General features: G+C 46.1%; 1 protein-coding gene across 1 annotated transcript in view; it reads left to right on the top strand.

Moving 5' to 3' along the window:
• The window catches only part of LOC142312901 (uncharacterized), a 266,818-nt gene that overhangs the window by 191,007 nt on the left and 54,524 nt on the right, over positions 1-21,287 (top strand). The window lies entirely within an intron of this gene.

Here is a 21,287-nt window from a genome sequence, read left to right as displayed (position 1 = left end):
TTATTTGAACATGTGCAGGTTAAAAGGCAGGATGAGAACTAGGTGCAGGTTCCTTCCTTTGTGAGGAACCTGCACCTAGTTCTCCTCCTGCCTTTTAACCTGCACATGTTCAAATAAAAGGATTTCGGCACAGCGGACGAGTGCGGTCTTTTTCCTTTCTGGAGCTGTTTGGACTTACAATTATTATTCTTTGGGGTAGAAGCAAAAAAAGAAAACGACCAAATGCCCAATTGTCACAAAAAGATCTAAATTTTACTTGGTACAAAAACATATTAAATTATTATATCTGTAGATATGGTGATATACATAAAACAGCAGAGCAGAAGAAAGGAGGACTCTGACCCATTGAACACTAAGGACTATTGAATGTTCAGACCTATAAAATACACAATGTGAACATACCACTGAAAAAAATGTATCTTTGTACCGTGTTAGCCAGTAGAGATAAAAAAATTGTTTAAAAGAACAGAGAGTTCTCAGTGGTTGATACCTTTTAATGGCTAACTGAAAAGATGGTAATAATTGCAAGCTTGCAAGAGACCTGAGTAGTCTCGAAAGCTTGCAATTATTACCATCTTTTCAGTTAGCCATTAAAAGGTATCAACCACTGAGAACTCTCTGTTCTTTTAAACAATTTTTGAAAAAAATGTGTGATACTTAAAATCACCACCAGAGGTCACTGGTGTCCATATAGTCAACCACCATAATCCAGTAAGGCTCAGTGTATGATATACTCAAGTCTATTGGGGTTATTATAAGGCTACTTTCACACATCATTTTTTTTCCATCAGGCACAATCTGGAAAAAAACGGATAAAACTGATCCGGCGCCGGATCCGTTTTATCCCCATTGATTTGTATTACCGCCGGATTGTGCCTCATGGCCTTGCGTTGCATCCGGCTTTTGCCGGATCCATTGTAATTGGCTAAAGCGGCGGCTGGATGGAACGTCTCTTGTAACGTTTTTTGTCTCTGACAAAAAAAACGCATCACGCCGCATCTTGCGCGATACGACGTGATTTACAATCGAAGCCTATGGACGCTGGATCCAGTGTAATGCGCCAAAAAAATGGATGCAGCCACCGGATCCTTTTTTGTAAACTGAGCATGCTCCAATTTATTGAAAAAAAACAAAAACAGATCCAGCAAAAAAAATGGACGGAATGGATGCAAAAATGGATGCGCCCAGGGGCGGGGCGATGTAGCCGACCAGAGAGGACGCATGGGAAGAGAGCTCCTATAATCCTGATCTTATCCTGGCCATTTACACCCGGTTACCTGATCCATTTACTCACTGACCTGCTGCTGTGACAGGGGACACCATCTGGAGGCTGCAGATTCCCACTGGAGCTATTCTCTGACTCCTGCACGGCGTTGCTGGATCTCCTGAGGCTGGAGAGTGTGGAGCAGCAGCCATCTTCCCTACACCCTGCATTTCCACAGGGAGCAGTAGAGCATGACTCCGGAGAGCAGTGAGGAGTGACAGATTTATGGCCAGAGGTGAAGACCCAGGAGTGGTGAGTACAGGGAGTTAATCCCTTAGCTGTGTAACTGGCAGTCAGTGTGCAGCAGGGGCCGGTGGTTGTGTGGGAGACTTTAACCCATAGAGTGCTGGAGGGTCTGGAGTGTGTGCCTTGCAAAATGGGCCCTGCAGATTCTTCCTGACACATGAAAACAAATAAGTGGCACATATTGAAGTCCCCACGCTGCACAGGCCTGCATCATCCTGATAAATACACCCTGCGTGCTGTGCTGCCCTGGGACTCCCTTCATTCTTATTATCCACCATATAAGTGGCTGTTTTCCGGCTCTCTGGACGTGGTGAGGAAGTGGAGACAGACATATTACTAAATATACATTATAAAGGCACAGATTCAGACGCACGGGGGCACGATAAGAGAGGGGTGCAGAATCAGCAAATCCCCAGTGTATCAATATGAGTCCCCCTAAACAAAGTGGAGCTATTGACAAACTTAAGGAGTTCGCAAGGGGTGGTCAGGCAGATGCCCCTAAAGTCAAGAGAAATGCCACCCCAAAAGGTCAGGCACTATTGGATGACGGGTCAGAGGATAAAGATGATTTAACCCTGAGGCAGGTGTGTGAACAGCTTCTATAAGCAATTTCTACAAGCAACAGCTCCCTCACAGGGAAAATTGAGCAGGTACATTCAGAGGTGAGCCTCCTGCGTCAGGACATGCAATCCTTGAGGACCCGAACAGCGGAAGTCGAGACGCGAGTGTCTGAACTTGAGGATCAAACTGTAACACTCAAAACAAAAATGACCACAATGGCTGGATCGGCAAATGCATGGCGCCAGAAAGCAGACGATCTGGAGAACCGCATGCGTCGAAACAATATACGAATCATAGGACTGCCAGAGCGCTCGGAAGGTCAGCATCCGGAACAATTCCTGGAGGAATGGCTGAAATGTAATCTCGGAGATGAGTTCTCCTCGACATTTGCGGTGGAGAGGGCGCACAGAGTTCCAACGAGGCCTCCTATTCCAGGCGCGCCACCACGTCCCTTTTTATCAAGGATGCTCAACTACAGAGATAGAGACACAGCACTCCGTCTGGCCCGACAGAAGAGCCCACTCAAGTTCAATAATGCTGCGCTCTCGATCTTTACGGACTTTTCGGTGGACCTCCAGAAACAGAGGGCCCACTTCATGGAGGTGAAGAAGAAATTAAGGGAGCGGAACATCATCTACTCTATGCTGTACCCTGCCCGGCTCCGCATAGTGCATGAAGGGTCGCCTCTGTTTTTTACTACACCTGCTGAGGCTGAGGACTGGCTACAGGTACACCCAAAACCTAAGGGGCAGAAGCAATGAGATTACTTTCCTAGGTGACATTTTCTGTACCCCCTGGCGACCCTCTTCTTCCATGGTTGCTTGAAGCCCCCTTTGGAGACAGATGGGACTTCCCCGTGCCTCGAGTGATGGAGGAATTGGCCAGGAATTGGTTCTTGTGAAATGGGAGCCCTATCTTGTGCACCCTTATACCACCTATACCAGGACACTGTATTCAGTGGTGGTATCCCCATTGATGTTTGAAATGTTTTACAGGACTTATTGGAAAGGTCCTGAAGTTCGATATTGGTTCTATATGTTTACAGCTGCAATTGCATTAACTTTATTTCTTTGCAGGGACAGGCTTATTACTGTTGGAGGGTTAACCACACTTACTTGCAGGGCAGAAAACGTATTATACCTGGGATCCTGGTTCTATAAAAAGATGTATGTAATATGGGGTCAGAGCTAATATTTATGACCTGGAATGTCAGAGGCCTTAAATCGCCCAAAAAACGTATTAAGGTATTCTCCCAAATTAAGCAAGTCAAGGCCCAACTGGTGGTACTGGTAGAGACTCACCTCACACGGGACACAGCCAGACTAGTAAACAAACCGTGGGTACAATGGTCGGCACATGCGTTCCACACCAGCTACTCCAGGGGTGTCTCTCTATTGGTCCATAGACATATCCGTTGGGAAGTGAAGGTGGTGAGGCGTGACCCGGAGGGGCGATTTGTGTTTATATATGCGTCTATAAACTCTAGAGATTATGTGCTATTATGTATTTACAACCCCCCGCCAGCTCGCATCTCCATTCTTAAACAAGCACTGAGCTTTGCCCTCAATTATCCAGATGCGTATGTGTTATGTATGGGGGATTTTAATCTTGTGATGAATGAGGAGCAGGACAGGTTTCGGATGGATGGAGGGGGACAACATTCGGCCACACACTTGACTGATTTGCAGCAATGCGCGGAGGGTGGATTGACCTTTGGCGACTCCGGCATCCTAACACCCGAGAATATACATGTCATTCTTCTACTAGATGCACGCTGTCCCGACTGGATTATATTTTTGGGTCGAGCAATATCGCAACCTGGGTGGATGACGTGGTACACGGGGTCAGGGGCATATCAGATCACAGCCCAGTGATTCTTACTATCAAGACTAACCAAGGTGTTGGTAAACCCTTTTGGAGGTTAAACCCCTTTTGGCTGAAACTAATAGATCAAAGTGATTGAACTTTGACCCAAATAGAGGATTTCCTGGAAGCCCACCCTAAACCCTGGAATATTAACTTGGTGTGGGACACTCTTAAAGCCTACCTTAGAGGGTGTTTGTCTTCAACCATAACATATCTTAAAAGAGTGACTAAAACTGAGGATGATATAGTAGAGGGGAGACTTAGGGACTTAGAGGCAATATATATATCGGCCCCAACCGATGGAAATAGGGCGGCCTGGATGCAATCATATAGGTTATATATGCAGCACTCTGAGACCAAGTCCAAACACAAATTGTTCTTTACCCGACAATCATATTTTGAGCTTGGAAATCAATCCAGTAAATTATTGGCATATATGGTTAGGCAACACAACACTTCAAATACAATATTGGGTATACGGAGGATGGATGGCTCAATAGCTACATCCCCTGAGGATATTTTAGAGTGCTTTTGTGAATACTATAAAACCCTATACACTTCTAGAAATCCTCATGGAGTTCAAAGTTGCGTGACATATTTGTCGGATTTGGAGTTTTCATCTTTGAGTGGATCACAACGGGAGTCTCTGGAGGCGGACATCACACTGGATGAAGTGATTACTGCCATCTCGGATATGGCTAGGGGGAAATCCCCAGGTCCAGATGGCCTTCCCATAGAATTCTATAGTAAATATTGTGACGTATTGGCCCCGATTCTTTTAGAGGTTTTCTCACATTTTTCAGCCAGCGACTCTCTACCTGCCTCCTTATACGAAGCACATATAGTTGTGCTGAGGTAGGAGGGTAAAGACCCACTAGACTGCGGTTCATACCGTCCTATATCCCTAGTTAACGTGGATTACAAGATCTTTACCAAAATACTGGCGTCCAGGCTTAATTCAGTCATATTGAGTATAGTTCACCCAGATCAAACCGGATTTATGCCTGGGAAAAACACCTCTATAAATATAAGACGGGTCCAGTCCATAGTGCAATATAGCACACTGGTTCAGGAGAACGAGTGGGCCTTGGCCTCGCTGGACGCGGCCAAGGCATTTGACTCAGTAGAATGGCCATTTTTATTTGCCTGCCTCCAGAGATTCGCTTTTGGGCCTAAATTCAGTAATTGGATTCATATGTTGTATAGGTCCCCGACAGCCAGGATACTAGTCAATGGTGCTATGTCTACACCCTTCTCATTGAACCGGGGCACAAGACAGGGATGCCCTCTGTCTCCAGCATTGTTTGCACTAGTTATTGAAGCTTTGGCAATTAGAATCCGCTCTCATCCACAGATCACTGGAATCACTATAGCCGACCGCACAGATCAAATAGGATTGTATGCGGATGACATGGTTGTCTTCTTAGATCGAGTGCAAGAGACTCTACCAGTGGTTATAGACACTATAGACAAATTTGGGGAGTTTTCGGGACTACGCATCAACTGGGATAAGTCTGCTTTGATGCCATTAATGAACGGGTCTGGAATTTCAATGGAGGGTAGGTCACCTTTGCAAGTGGTAACTAGCTTTAAATACCTGGGAATACACATACAGAAAGACCATACACTAGACCTGCAGACGAGTATAACACCACTTCTGGAGCACGTTAAACTTAAATATAACTTGTGGAGCAAGCTACCCCTGTCAGTGGTTGGCAGAATAAATTTAATCAAAATGATATTACTTCCAAAGCTTAGTTATACACTACAACATAGTGCAGTATCAGTACCCAAATCCTTCTTCTCAATGTTGAACTCACTTACTACCTCTTTCATATGGGGAAAATCCAGACCCAAACTTCGGTTATCAATTTTACAGAGATCCAAAAGACTGGGAGGGATGGCTCTGCCGGAGTTCTTCCTCTACTACCTCGCGGGACAGCTTAGGGCACTAGAGACTTGGATGACTGGATGTCAGCTGCCAAACTCTGAGAGTCACTTGGCACACGCGGCAGGGACTGATTGTTTAGTGGGTTTTCTCGAATCAGAAGGACTGAGAACACCACGGAAATTACCCCTCCTCAGGTTGGCAAGATTAGTCTGGCGACAAGCCAAGAGGGTGGTACACTTCGAAGGGGTGGTGGCAGAACTCCCATTATGGGGGAATAGCCACTTCCATACTCTGAGAGATCACCCCTCGGCGCAATTCTGGGCCACTCACAGTGTCAATGCATTAGGTGATCTTTTTGTCCCGGGAACCACAACCTTCAAGTCCTTTGAACAAGTCCAGATTGAATATAATGTTCCAAGATCACAGTTTTTTAGATACCTGCAGATTCGCACAGCGATTCAATCCCACATACAGAAAATTGGAGTGAGGAAATTGATATCATCACTTCCTATGATAGGTATTCTAAAATCACAAGGACCTCGAGGCCTCATCTCAGCTATATATACTTACCTGTTGTCGGTGGGGGTGGAGTCGGACCCCTTGCCAGCCCAGGATAGATGGAAATCTCTAATTCCCTCTCTACAGGGAGAGGAATGGGAAGAGATATTGGAATCTCTGACTGCGGTATCCCCTTCGGTTAATAATAAGTTGATTCAATGCTACATTGTCCACCAGGCATACCTTACTCCAACTCGATTATTTAGTATGGGCCATTCTCGTACATCGGAGTGCCCGAGGTGTCATCTCTCAGGGGCAAATTTCATACATATGATCTGGAGCTGTCCCAATATATCTTCGTACTGGCGGGGAGTGACATCTCTGCTGACATCGATTGTGTCGATTCCTGTTTTGTGTGACCCTTTGATATGCCTGTTTGGGGTAATGGAGGAAGAGTCCTGGGATCATTACATGACAATATTCCTCAGAGAGGCATTGTTTCTGGCTAGGAAATTGATAGCTCTGAGGTGGATGGGAGATTCGAATTTAACTGTGCGGTCCTGGGTTAAACTAGTCAATGCAACCATAGTCTATGAGCGGGTGGTATATTATAATAGGGGGTGCCCGGGAAAATTTAACAAAATCTGGGGTTTGTGGAATTCTTCTCCAGACACACTTGCGGAGGTTTGAGGGAGATTATGCGGATAATGGTGGTTCCCGCTAGATGTTGGGATATGAAACACTGTCCAATGGTATATTGAGATATAATAATGCAATGTGGCTGTTGTTGTTGTTCTTTCTTTTCTCCTTTTTCTCTTCCTTTTTCTATCTTGTTTTCAAAATATGGTCATGCTGATAGAGTTGTTCTTATGCTCAATATAAAATTAGATACATATGCAAATGATAAGAAGTATGGATAATAACATTGTTCTATCTTAAGTGCTAAAGATATTATGGACTTTATATGATTGTTCATTGTTATATTTAAATATTACTATCTATATACTGAGCTATCTTTATATGGCAAATGTCAGTTGTACCATGTTTGAAATTGTTAATAAAACGAAGTTAAAAAAAAAAAAAATGGATGCGCCGGATCCTTTTTTTTTGACGGATCCGGTATACCTGATCCGTCAAAAAAAGGATCCGGTGCATCTGTTTTTGCATCTGTTTCGTCCGTTTTTTTGCTGGATCTGTTTTTTTCAATGAGTTGGAGCATGCGCAGTTTAAAAAACCGGATCCGGCGGCCGCATCAGTTTTTTGCCGCATTACGCCAGATCCGGCGTACATAGGCTTCCATTGTAAATCACGTCGTATCGTGCCAGATCCAGCGCAATGCGTTTTTTTTTTCAGAGACAAAAAACGTTACAAAAGATGTTCCATCCGGCCGCCACATTAGCCAATTACGCTGGATCCGGCAAAATCCGGATGCAACGCAAGGCCATCAGGCACAATCCGGCGCTAATACAAATCAATAAGGATAAAACAGATCCGGCGCCGGATCCGTTTTTTCCGGATTGTGCCTGATGAAAAAAAACTGATGTATGAAAGTAGCCGTAGGCTGCTTTCACACCTCCGGTTTTAGCAGAGCCGGCCAATCTGGCTCTAAAACTTATGCAACGGATGCGGCGACAAAACAGCATCCTTTGCATACGATTTTTACATGAGGCCTGTCCGGTTTTTGCCGCTTGCGGCAGTCTACTGAGCATGCGCAGTGTAAAAAACTGCATGCGGCGACCGGATGCGGTTGTTGCCGCAGGACGCCGCATGCGGCGTCCATAGGCATGCATTGCAAATCGCACCGCATCGGATGGATGCGGGTTTTTTTGCCGGCCAAAAAAACGTGCCAGGCAACGTTCCATCCGGCCGCCGCATCGGCTAAATCTGCCGGATGCGGCAAAAACCGGACGGAACGCAAGCCCATGCGGCACTAATGTAAGTCTATGCAAAAAAACCCGCAAACGGCGGCAAAAATAAAACGGTTGCGTTTTTTCTGCAAAGCGCCGGATTGTGCCGCACAGGAAAAACCGGATATGTGAAAGCAGCCTTAGCTGTCTGCCCATAGTAAGTAAGCAATCAGATATAAGCCATGTATGGAAGCTAAGCCCTTACCATAGGGCAGGGGCGTAAGTGGTGGCGTGGAGAAGCGGGTCCAAGAGTCCTGCACCCTGAGAGACCCCAAAGCATAATAAGGGACATTCAATGCCTGGAGAAAAACTTCTATGCAATTGAAATTTCCTAGGAAAATCTGCACTAATCTGTTATGCCATCTGTTAACAGATCCATTATTTAAGCTTTGCGCATTTAAAGGGAATCTGTCACCAGGTTTTTCCCTTATGAGCCGTGGACACCACCAGTGAGCACTTACACAAGTGCATCTCAATAACTTAGAATATCATCAAGAAGTTAATTTATTTCAGTAGTTCAATACAAAAAGGGAAATGCATATATTATATAGTCATTACACACAGTGATCTATTTTAAGTGTTTATTTATGTTAATGGTGATGATTATGGCTTACAGCCAATGTAAACCCAAAAGTCATTATCTCAGAAAATTACAATAATTACTCCAAAATACCTGCAAAGGATTCATAAGTGTTTAAAATGGTCCCTGAAGCGGGCTTTACACGCTGCGACATCGCTAGCCGATGTCGAGCGTGATAGCACCTGACCCCATCGTACGGCTGATATGTGTTGATTGCTGCCGTAGCTAACATTATCGCTACGGCAGCGTCACACGCACATACCTGCTCTGCGACGTCGCTGTGACCGGCAAACCGCCTCCTTCCTAAGGCGGCGGTTCGTTCAGCGTCACAGCAGCGTCACTGAACCGCCGCCCATTAGAAAAGGAGGGGAGGAGATGAGCGGCCGGAACATGCTGCCCACCTCATTCCTTCCTCTTTTTCCGGTGGACGCGGTAAGGAGATGTTTGTCGTTCCAGCGGCATCACATATAGCGAATAGTGATGTGTGCTGCCGCAGGAACGACAAACAACCTCGTTACTACAGCAGCAACGATAATTGCCGCCCCACCACCGTGCGGAGCTGCCGCCCAACCTACACCCCACCTACTGTCTCCTCCCCAAAATCCTTTAGGATGTAAGCCCGCAAGGGCAGGGCCCTCTTCCCTCTGTGATAGTCTGTCTATTGTAACGTGTATATGTATTCTGTATGTAACCCCCTCATGTACAGCACCATGGAATCAATGGTGCTCTATAAATAAACAATAATAATAATGGGGGCATGTCACCGATGAGCGATTTTGAACGTTTTTGCGACGATTCAAAATCGCTCATAGGTGTCACACACAACGACATCGCTAAAGCGGCCGGATGTGGGTCACAAATTCCGTGAGCCCAACGAGATCGCTTTAGCGATCTCGTAGCGTGTAAAGCCACCTTTAGTCTGGTTCAGTAGGCTGCACAATTATGGGGAAGAGTGCTGACTTGACAGATGTCCAGAAGGCAGTCATTAACTTTTTGATGATATTCTAATTTATTGAGAAGCACTTTTACATTCTGGATCCTTCCGAAGCATATTGTTTGAATTTATGGAACATTTTTTCAGCCTCTATGTTTTCATCTAAATTTGAGATCAGGTGAATGACAATGTACTTATGTTTCCTGTTGTAATGTGGCTCATCTGTTGTATTACTACATCCCCCCTTAAATTTCCCTGCGGTGCATTTTCTAATTGCTGAATCTCATAACTGTTTTAAGTTGTAGTTAGAGATGAGCGGACCTGTGGAAGTTCGGGTTTTGTGGGTTCAGGTGGACTTTAAATAAAGTTCTGTTCTGGACTCAAACCACATTGGCAGTCACTGATTGAGCAGTTTGGCTCTCCGCCCACATACAGCTAGCCATAAACGGAATACTCCCAGGAGAGGAAGAACAAGGTTTTTATATATTTATTTTGTTTTGTACACACTACATCCGATAACGCAGTGTGAGCCATTCACTGCAAGCGGCTCACGCTGAGCACCGAGCGTCACTGAGCACAGTGATGCTCTCACGAGTGGTCAGCATACATAAACCACGCGAACTCTGAACTCAAAAGACTGATTTTTTTTTTTTATAAAGTCTGTGTTTGGTACGAACTCCAAACTTTAAAGTTCAGGTCCGCTCATCTCTAGTTGTAGCGGCATATCCCATGTATCTGGGTTACTAATTGTTTGTTTATCATGACTGATCAGCTATTGTGCCTGACCACATTATTTCTTAAAGGGAACCTGTCAGGTACAGGATGCACCCAGAACCATGAGCAGTTCTGGGTGCATATTGCTAATCCCTGCCTAACCGTCCCTGTATACACTAGCATAGATAAAGAGATTTTTGGAAAAAGTATTTCTGAAGATCATTTACCATATGCTAATGAGCGCGGGGACTAGTCCCAAGGGTGTTTCAGTATATCCCCAGACTAGTCCGCCCTCTTATCATCTTAGTACGCCCACAGGGGTGTACTAACATGCTTTTCAATGCAGCATCACCAGCGGTGACACACGTACCTGTATTTGCTGTGTCTGTGCTTCTGAATACCCCGCACTTCCAGTCATGCACAGTAGACCTCTCTGAAGCCGGGACGTATACCCCCGACTTCATACTGCACATGACTGGAAGTGCTCAGCATTCAGGAGCGCGGTCACAGCGAACACAGGTACACATATCACCGCTGGTGACGCTGCATTGTATAGCATGTTAGCACATTCTTGTGGGCATGCTAACATACGAGGTTGAACTAATTGGGGGATATAACACTCTTGGAAGTAGTCACCTCACTCATTATTTTACAGTAAAAGTTCTTTAGAAATACTTTTTATAAAGATCTCTTTATCTATGCTAGTGTATACAGGGACGGTTAGGCAGGGATTAGCAATATGCACCCAGGACTGCTCGTGGTTCTTGGTGCATATTGCACCTGACAGGTTCCCTTTAAATTGGACTATATTTTTGTTTCTATATGAAGCCTGTTGAAGGGTCTGTGACCCGAAACGTGATCACAAGAAAGCTTATTCATAAATGACGGTGTGTCTTTTTGGTTTCGAAAAAAAACACAATGAGAAAGTTTACTCTCTCTTAAAGGGGTTGTCCGACATAACAAAAATGTTTGAGTTTAAGCTAATCTGTGCTGTATTGTCATATTAATCACCCCTACATTGTTATTTTTTGTTTTCTAACTTTTGTTCCTCTTGAATTATACCTTTTATTCTGTGCAGCTTCTTGTTTACATTCAGCTCCAGCAAACATGACCACTTCCTGTGCAAAACCTCCCAGTCACAGCTGGCACCGCCCGGCCTCACTGTCCAGCCCCACCCCAGTGTCCAGCCGCACCCTCTGCCCGCCCCCTGCACACACATTCCCTGTCAGTATATTCTTCCCCAGCACTGACCTCTCATCACTACACGGCAGGACACTACACGGCAGATCACTACAGGGCAGGACACTGCAGGGCAGCACATTACAGGACACTACAGGACAGGACACTACAGGGCAGCACATTACAGGACAGGACACTACAGGGCAGCACATTACAGGACACTACAGGACAGGACACTACAGGGCAGCACATTACAGGACACTACAGGACAGATCACTACAGGGCAGCACATTACAGGACACTACAGGACAGGACACTACAGGGAAGCACATTACAGGACACTACAGGACAGGACACTACAGGGCAGCACATTACAGGACACTACAGGACAGGACACTACAGGGCAGCACATTACAGGACACTACAGGACAGGACACTACAGGGCAGCACATTACAGGACACTACAGGACAGGACACTACAGGGCAGCACATTACAGGACACTACAGGACAGGACACTACAGGGCAGTACATTACAGGACACTACAGGGCAGGACACTGCAGGGCAGCACATTACAGGACACTACAGGGCAGCACACTACACGGCAGATCACTACAGGACACTACAGGGCAGGACACTACAGGACACTACAGGGCAGCACACTACAGGGCAGGACACTACAGGGCAGGACACTACAGGGCAGCACACTACAGGACACTACAGGGCAGGACACTACAGGGCAGGACATTACAGGACAGGACACTACAGGGCAGCACATTACAGCGCACTACAGGACAGGACACTACAGGGCAGCACACTACACGGCAGCGCACTACAGGGCAGGGCACTACACTACAGCATTGCAAATAACAGCCCCACATCGGGCTCTGCAACACACACACACACACACCACCCCATAGGGAGTACATACTCACCCGTCATCGCTCCCCGCCGCTCCTGCACGTTCGCGCGCTGTCTGTGCTCTAGACATATCAGCACAGTGGTGACGTCACCGCTGTGCTGAAGAGAGCTCAGACAGCGGGAGGGACAGTGATGAGAAGCAGCGCTGCGCTGCTTCTCATCAGCACTTTCAAATGTACCGGCATCGGTGATCTGTGTATATTTGAATGTGTGATCCTGAGCAGGGGGGCCGGTGCTGGAGCTGACACCATGGCAGCCGCCGCCAGGCCCCGCCGCCAGGTCACGGACCCCCACAGCAGTGCAGGAGGAGGTGCGGGGGAATGTGTGGGAGGGTGCAGGGAAGGGGGCGGGGCTCATCGCACTGTACAGCCCAGCAGGGAGGCAACATGCTGTTCCACATTTGCATGTCAACATGGCCCTGCGCATGTAGACATGAAATGACCGGAAGCAGCAAAATTGCGGCAGGAGCGGTCACATGACCGCTCTGAGCCGGGGGAGAGGGGCTGACAGCAGGGCAGGTAAGGCCGGTTTCACACATCCAGCTTTTTGCCGGTTTGCCAGATGCGGCGCTCTCCCGTAAGTTAATACAGTACAATGACAGCGCAACAAGCGCCGGTCACATGCTGTCATGTGACCGGCGCATGTGACCCAGAAGTTACAGCGCTGTCATTGTACTGTATTAACTGTACGGGAGAGCGCCGCATCCGGCAAAACGGCAAAAAGCCGGATGTGTGAAACCGGCCTAAGTGGTCTCTATCTACTTACCTGCCCCAATGTAGCCCAATAGGGAAATAATAAAAAAAAAGCAAATTAAGCCGGATAACCCCTTTAAACCTGATGATTAAGGAGCACCGATGCATCACTTAGTAAATGTTCTTAAGTCTCCGAGTAAGTGGTCAGCTCTCCGGGAACCTGAGGCCTGGACTCAAATATTCCCCTCATCCAGGACCACGACAACAAGACCAGAGTTCTGCATACAGAGAAGCTGATCATGTGACCCCTGACTCCTCCCCTCCATGTGACATCATCACAGGTCCTGTAAGCACAGAGCAGCCATATATCTAGTGTGCGGCTCTGCAGGTGGAGGTATGTGGAGATTCCCCATTACTGGGCGCAGGGGGCATTAACCCTTTAAGGATTGGATACCATACTAGTATTTCTATTTGGCATCCTCGAGTTCATAGACCTTTCATTACAGTTAGCCCGTCCAGTTGAGGATAGAAAACATCAGTGATTGCCTTATCATCATCATATGTGGCCTCCCGCATTGTCACCAATTGGAGCCACTCTCGGTTCTCTGCTGTTCCACGAATAGAGAAACGTGCACACATGAAAACTTCTCTTACACGAGACCCTGAGCTGGGGCCACAGTCAGTTGCTGGCCGATGGTGCGAGCTGGCAGCTAGGAGTGCTCAGGTCAACATCTCGAGCCAATGGACTAAAAGACTCCTCATGCAAAATTTCAGCGTATGCGGACGATCTACTATTATTTATTACCAACCCTCAGGTTTCACTCCCAAATTTGATGAGAGAATTTGAAAAATACTCTTCCCTATTTAACTTTAAGATCAACATGTCAAAGTCTGAGGCCTTGAATGTCTCCTTTCCTCATGAACTCGTAGTCACTCTGCAGGCCTCATTTAGTTTCAAGTGGGCCGCTCACTCTCTGAGGTACTTGGGGATCCAGTTGTCAGCAGATAGTAACTCCCTATTTAAAGGGAACCTGTCAGGTGCAATATGCACCCAGAACCACGAGCAGTTCTGGGTGCATATTGCTAATCCCTGCCTAACCGTCCCTGTATCCAGTAGCATAGATAAAGAGATCTTTAGAAAAAGTATTTCTAAAGATCTTTTACTGTATGCTAATAAAAGAGGGCACTAGTCCCCTGGGCGTTAGTTCCCCTGGCCAGTTGGCCCCATTAGCATGTTAGTATGCTCCTGTGGGCGTACTCACATGCTAATGAATACGCAGCATCAAAGGATAATCTCACTCACCTCTCCGCCACCATCACGTCCGACGCTGGACTTCGGCTCAGTGCGCATGACGTCGGAGTTTGGGTCATGCGCACTACTTCAGTTTGAAGCCAGGGCGCGTACACCGGCTTCATAGTGCGCATGACCCAAACTCCGGGGTCATGCGCACTGAGCCGAAATCCAGCGGTCGGCGGCGATGTCAGTGGAGAGGTGAGTGAGATCATCCTGTGATGCTGCACATTCATTAACATGTTAGTACGCCCACATGGGCGTGCTAGCATGCTAATGGGTCTGACTAGCAAGGGAAGCCACACCCTTGTGACTAGTCCCAATGCTCATTAGCATACAATAAAAGATCTTTAAATACTTTTTCTAAAGATCTCTTTATCTATGCTAGTGTATACAGGGACAGTTAGGCAGTGAATAGCAATATCCACCCAGAATTGCTTGTGGTTCTCAGTGTATATTGCACCTAACAGGTTCACTTTAAGCTGAACTTTTTTCCTTTCTTGCAGACCATCAAAACAGCCTGCTCAAAATGTGCTAAAGGTCTCTTCACATGGTTTGGGAGATGTGAAATCTTGACGATGAATATCTTATCTCGTCTCTTATATCTTTTTCAGTCCCTGCCTATTAGGATCCCTGGCTCCTTTTTCAGTGACATGGCTTCTCTACAAACTAAATTTATATGGGCAAATAAACCAGCAAGACTTTCCTAATCCCTTCTAAGCAAGCCCAAGAGTAGGTGCAGATTGGGCATTCTGGATCTGAAAAGGTATTGCTGGGCTCACAACATGGTTGGGGTGATAGATTGGTGCCGACACTCGCCAATGAAGCCTTGGGTATCCTTAAAATATAGAGTTTCTCGGAAATACAACTTCCTGCTATTCCATGGCTCCTGAACTTTTCCCCGTACTCCTTGAGGTTCCATCCCACTATCAGTGCCACAATGGATTGCTGTTCCAAACGAGAGGTGCGCAGATTACTTCTCCCAGTGCCTTCTCCCCTTTCACCGATAATAGGATTTCCGTCCTGGCCTTTCGGACCCCATCTTTCAGGGATGGGTTTTAGGGGTAGATTTAGAGCTTGTTACTTGGGAATTGGTGGCGAATGGCCCTCTTTTACTGCTATCCAAGACTATCTCTCGCCGGGTCCCCTGGGGAGATGGCGGGCTATGCAATTGAGACATTACCTGTGCTCTCTCATTTGCTCCCTCCCCTGCTTTGCTCAATATGCTGGTCCTCCTGAAAGGTTTGAGAATTTATTCCTGGGGAAAGGTTTAGCTACGGCGCTACCTCTCTCTGGCATATGCTATGCTGTCTATTCCGGAGGATATGTTTCACCCCTCGGGTTATTTGTTGCAGTGGGAGAGAGACTTGGGAATTACCTTAACTATACACAAAGGGATACAATTTTATTGTTCACGCATAAAACTTTGATTAGGTCCAGGCTTCAATAATCCAATTTTAAGCTTTTGGCTAGGTGGTACAGGGCACCGACTAAATTCCATAAGATGTTCCCCTCGGTGGATATCCACTGTTGGAGATGTGACTCAAGGGAGGAGGACGTTGTACATATATTTTGGTCTTGTCCTTCTCTGCAGCAGTTCTGGTCGGATGTGGGAAAGGTGATCTGACTTGTGGTAGGCACGACTGAGACACTGGACCCGGAGCTGTTCCTTTTACAGTCATCGGAGTCCTCTGCTCCTTTCTAGAAGCGCTCACCGCTGAGGTTCTTGGTTATGGCTGCCAGGCTGTGCATCTCACTTAAGTGGAAGTCTGCCTCCCTCTCACTGTGGCGTAGTGGGTTTCCAAGGTCAATAGCCTTTTGCACATGGAGGATATGACATTGTCTCTTAATGATCGGTATGAGGCTTTTTATAGGACTTGGTTTCCATGACTGGAGTTCAAATATTCAGCTGAGTACACTAGATTACTCTCTGACTCACAGGCATTCCCCGATGACCTGGTTGTCTGATGTCCCTGGAAGAACTTCCCCAGCTCCCTTTTTTCAATTTTTATTTATTTATTTATTTTATTTGGCCTTCTTTTCCCTTGCTGTTTCTTAATTATTCTTCTTTGTCTGTCTTTTCTCCCTTCTATTGAAGGTCTCTTTTCTAGCCTTTAAAATTGCTCAGACCTGAATTGATGGAAGTCTGGGATTTGTAAATGTTTATTGATTGACCATGTGCAATTGGTGCTATGTTTTTGCTTGATTATATTTTACAGCTCCTTTGGGAGCACACTATCTTCTTTTCAGTTCTGGGTTTGTCTTTAAATAAAGAATTAGAAAAAAGAGAGTGGTCAGGTAGCTGGGTCAGAACCTGAAAGGCAGTATGGTACAAAATCATGAAGCAAAAGAATGGACAGGAAACAGACCATGGTCAGACAAGTGGAAAATTAAGCAAGTAGAAAATGGATTGTACCAGAATAGAAACAAAGTATAACTGGCAGCTCACAGCACTAAGCTTTTGGGTCTGGTGCTGTCCAATTGGCCAAGGCAAGGAACTGATCATGACAAACAGCACACACATACTACCAGACTGGACAGCACAATAGGTCCTGTCCAGCCTAGTCTCAAAGGCTGGGAAAGCCTGCGCCATCTAGAACATCTGGTGCTAACATCTCCCCTAACACCAGGGCAGGTAGCAGTATAAATATGTCAAACCTGAAGAAGGGAGCAGACCTAGGAGGAGAAATGACATGCGCACAAATAAAACTGTCCAAAGACAATGATGTACAATATGGCCTTTGATCGGACTAAAATCCACCCCACATGGTCTAATTTCTGAAGGCTCAGATGTCATAGTCTTCATTTCTGTCCACATGGCTGTCACATTTCACTGCTAATGTGGGAACTATAATGTGATCCCCATTACTATTGGTATACAATGCATTATTGTTCCAATTGTTGAAAATTGGGATATATTGTTAGTATTGACATATTTTCTGTATATTGATTTATTACATGAATGCATTGGATTGCAGTATTGTTGCATAGTCTTTGCCATCCATCTATTTATTTTATCCTTCTTGTGGACTGCTTTTTAGTCTGATCTTAACCCAGTTCCTCACTATCTTTGGATAGTATCATTAAAGTTTCTTTTTTATGTGCAGCCTCTAGTTATCTAGTTGTATGCTTTCTTTTGTCTTTCTTTAGTTAAAACCAGTGGCGTTTTACATTCAGGGGCGTACTGCACAAAGAGGCAGACCACAGAGGCAGACCATGCAGCTGCTATGGGGCACCTGAGTCAAGGTGTCATCATATGGATACCCAGATAGAAGGGTTGGCAAGTATAGGAAAGTATGGCTCTGCGCCGAGTGCGGGCACTGAAAAAGGGGCCCATTATTCAAGAAGAAAGGCGCTCTGACAAATGAACACTTCCCCACCAGACTAACGAGTGCTCACTGACTGGTGTCTCTGTCCTCCTGCACGGTGCCCCCCAGTGGTGTGTGCTCATTGTAATATTAGGGGGCTCGGCCGCACAATACAGAAGCCACGACAATGGAGGAGGCGCACAGCACAGTATCACTTACAATATGTCTCTTGCTGCATTCACTGTACCCTTCTTACTTGGGAATCTCAGGTACCTGAGGTCAGAGCAGAAGACGGCTCACGGAAAGGCAGGAGGCTGTTATCAGTCCTTTGTGTGCAGTGTTTCCCTCCTCCAAAGTGGTTTCTGCAGCCCCTTTTCAGCTGATCCTTGAACTATGTGGTCAGTGGTCAACCTCCACGTCTCGACTGGGATGGGAGAGGGAGCTATATATAGGATACTGAGTATGGAGACTGAATAATATGTCTATCATAAAAAAGTATATGTGTGTGTCTCTGTGTATGTGTGTGCGCATGTATATGTGTTTATGTATCTCTATGTGCGTACTTGTGTATGTACATATTTGTTCTTGGAATAGGAGAATCAACCGGGCTCTTTACAGGGTTATTCACCAAAAATCAAGTTATCCCTGATCCATAGGCTAGGGTAGTGGTGGGGAACCTTTTTTCTGCCAAGGGCCATTTGGAAATTCTACCATCATTCGACGGCCGAACAAAATTATCAACTTGAAAAATACCCTACTGTATTTTATCAAGCAATTAATTTACTCACCCCTACTGGGTTGGCTTGAGCTGCATTTCTTTAGTGCGGCTGTGATGTTAGGTGATATTTTTCTTTTGTTTTTCACAACCGCTTTTCCAGGTTTGTCTCGGTCTGGAGCGCAGTCAATTTTTTGTGATAAGTTTTGTCAATCATATCTATCACATAGGAGACTTTGGGACTGCTGTATGTATATTATAGGAGGGGCTTGGGGCATAACATCACAGGAGATGCTGGCGGCATATACATCACAGGAGACGCTGGGAGCATATACATCACAGGAAGGACAGGGGCAAGTACATCACAGTAGATGCTGAGGGCATATACATCACAGGATGGGCTGTATTCATATACATCATAGGAGGGACTGAGGGCATATACATCATAGGAGATGCAGGGGCATATACATCACAGGAGACACTGGGGGCATATACATCACAGTAGGGGCTGAGGGTATATACATTACAGCAGAAACTGGGAGCATATACATCACAGGAGGGGCTGGGACATATTTATCACAGGAGGGACTGAGGGTATATACATCACAGGAGGGGCTTGGGCATATACATCACAGGAGGAGCTGACACACATCACAGGAGGGGCTAAGGGTATATATAAATCACAAGAGGCTGGGGGCACATACATCACAGGAGGGGCCAGGGGCATATACATCACAGAGGGTCGGGGCATATACATCACAGGAGACACTGGGGCATATACATCATACTAAAGGCTGTGGGCACATACAGTACATCACAGGAGGGGTTAGGGGCATATATATCCCAGGAGGGGCTGGGACATATACATCACAGGAGATATTGGGGCATATACAGTACATCACAGGAGACACTGGGGGCATATACATCACAGGAGACGCTGGGGGCATATACATCACAGAAGGGGCTGGGGAATGTACATCACATAAGGAGCAGGGACATATGCATAACAGGAGGGGCTGACGGTATATATACATCACAAGAGAGGATGGAGGCACACACATCACCGGAGGGGCTGGGTCATATATACGTCACAAGAGAGGCTGGGGGCACATACATTAAAGGAGGGACTGTGGGCATATATACATAACAGGAGATGCTCTGCCGTATACATCACAGGAGATGATGGGGCAGATGCATCACAGGAGATGTTGGGAGCATATACATAACAGGAAATACTGGGGGCATATTAATCACAGGAGATACTGGGGGCTTAGACATCACAGGAGGGGCTGGGGTATATAAATCACCGAAAGTGCTGGGGGCATATACATCACTGGAGAGGCTGGGGGTTATTGACATCAATCAGAGGTGTGTATATATATATATATATATATATATATATATATATATATATATCACTAAAGGTATATACATCAGTGGGGGTATATACATCACTGGGAAGTATATACCTCACTGGGGGTATATAGATCGCTTGAGGGTATATATATTACTTGGGTATATAAATCAGTAGGGGGTATAGAAACCACAAGAGGTACATGCATCACTGGGAGGTATAGACATAACTGTGGGGCATAGACATCACTGGGAGACACAGTCATCACATCATAGGGAGTTATATATACAACACTGGGGGGTATATGCTACACTGGGAAACATAGACATAGCTGTGGGGCACAGACATCACTTCACTGAGGGACACAAGCATCACTGAATGTTATATACATTACTGGGAGGAACATACAGCACTGGGGGTAGATAAATCACTGCGGGGCACATACATCACTGGGGCACAGACAGCACTGGGGGTATATACAGCACTGGGGATGGTGGGTCTGCAAGTCCACTTTTTCTGTGGGATGGGAGCGCATCATACGCTAACCCTACCCACAAAATACATCATCTTCAATTCTTTAATATATGCACACGCTGCCGCCTGACCACCGTGCGGAGCTGCCGCCCAACCTACACCCCACCTACTGTCTGCTCCCCAAAATCCTATAGAATGTAAGCCCTCAAGGGCAGGGCCCTCTTCCCTCTATACTAATCTGTCTACTGTAACTTGTATATGTATTCTGTATGTAACCCCTTCTCATGTACAGTATCATGGATTTAATAGTGCTCTATAAATAAATAATAATAATAATAATTCAGTAGTCAACGCTGTGTGCACATGCTCGCAGCACACATGGGTTTTAAAGGGTTGGCAGCCAGCAAGATGTGGCTGCTGCCCAGGCACTGTGGTTCGCGGGAATCTGCTTGAGGGCCACAGAAAAGGTAATTGCAGGCCGCATTCGGCCCCACCCTGGTATAGGGGTTAACTTCCTGATCACTGGTAATCCGACCACTGGGTGCCCCAGAGATTCCAAGAACAGGGCTCTGCAGTACCGTGCTGAATGAAGCAATCAGCTTCATAGATAATTATCTATAGAACTGCTAAGCGCTATGCTCGCCTATTTTCATCAGTTCCAAAAACAGTGAATAGAGAAGAAATCGAGCATGCGCACCTCCAATCCATTCGTTGTCTGAGCTGTAGTGTCCCATTCTCAGGATCGCTCAGAGTCCCAATGATCAGACCCCAACAATCAGTAAGTTATCCCCTATCATCGAGATAAGAGATAACTTGATTTTTGACTGCAAGTATGACTGCGCTAGAGCCAGCACAACCGAGTACTCACATGTATGTATGTATTTCAGTAAAAA

This window comes from Anomaloglossus baeobatrachus, chromosome 5 (assembly GCF_048569485.1).
Source record: "Anomaloglossus baeobatrachus isolate aAnoBae1 chromosome 5, aAnoBae1.hap1, whole genome shotgun sequence".
In the NCBI taxonomy this organism is placed as follows: Eukaryota; Metazoa; Chordata; class Amphibia; order Anura; family Aromobatidae; genus Anomaloglossus; species Anomaloglossus baeobatrachus.
Note: the sequence above shows the minus strand (reverse complement) of the source record. Positions and strands in the feature narration are given on the sequence as shown.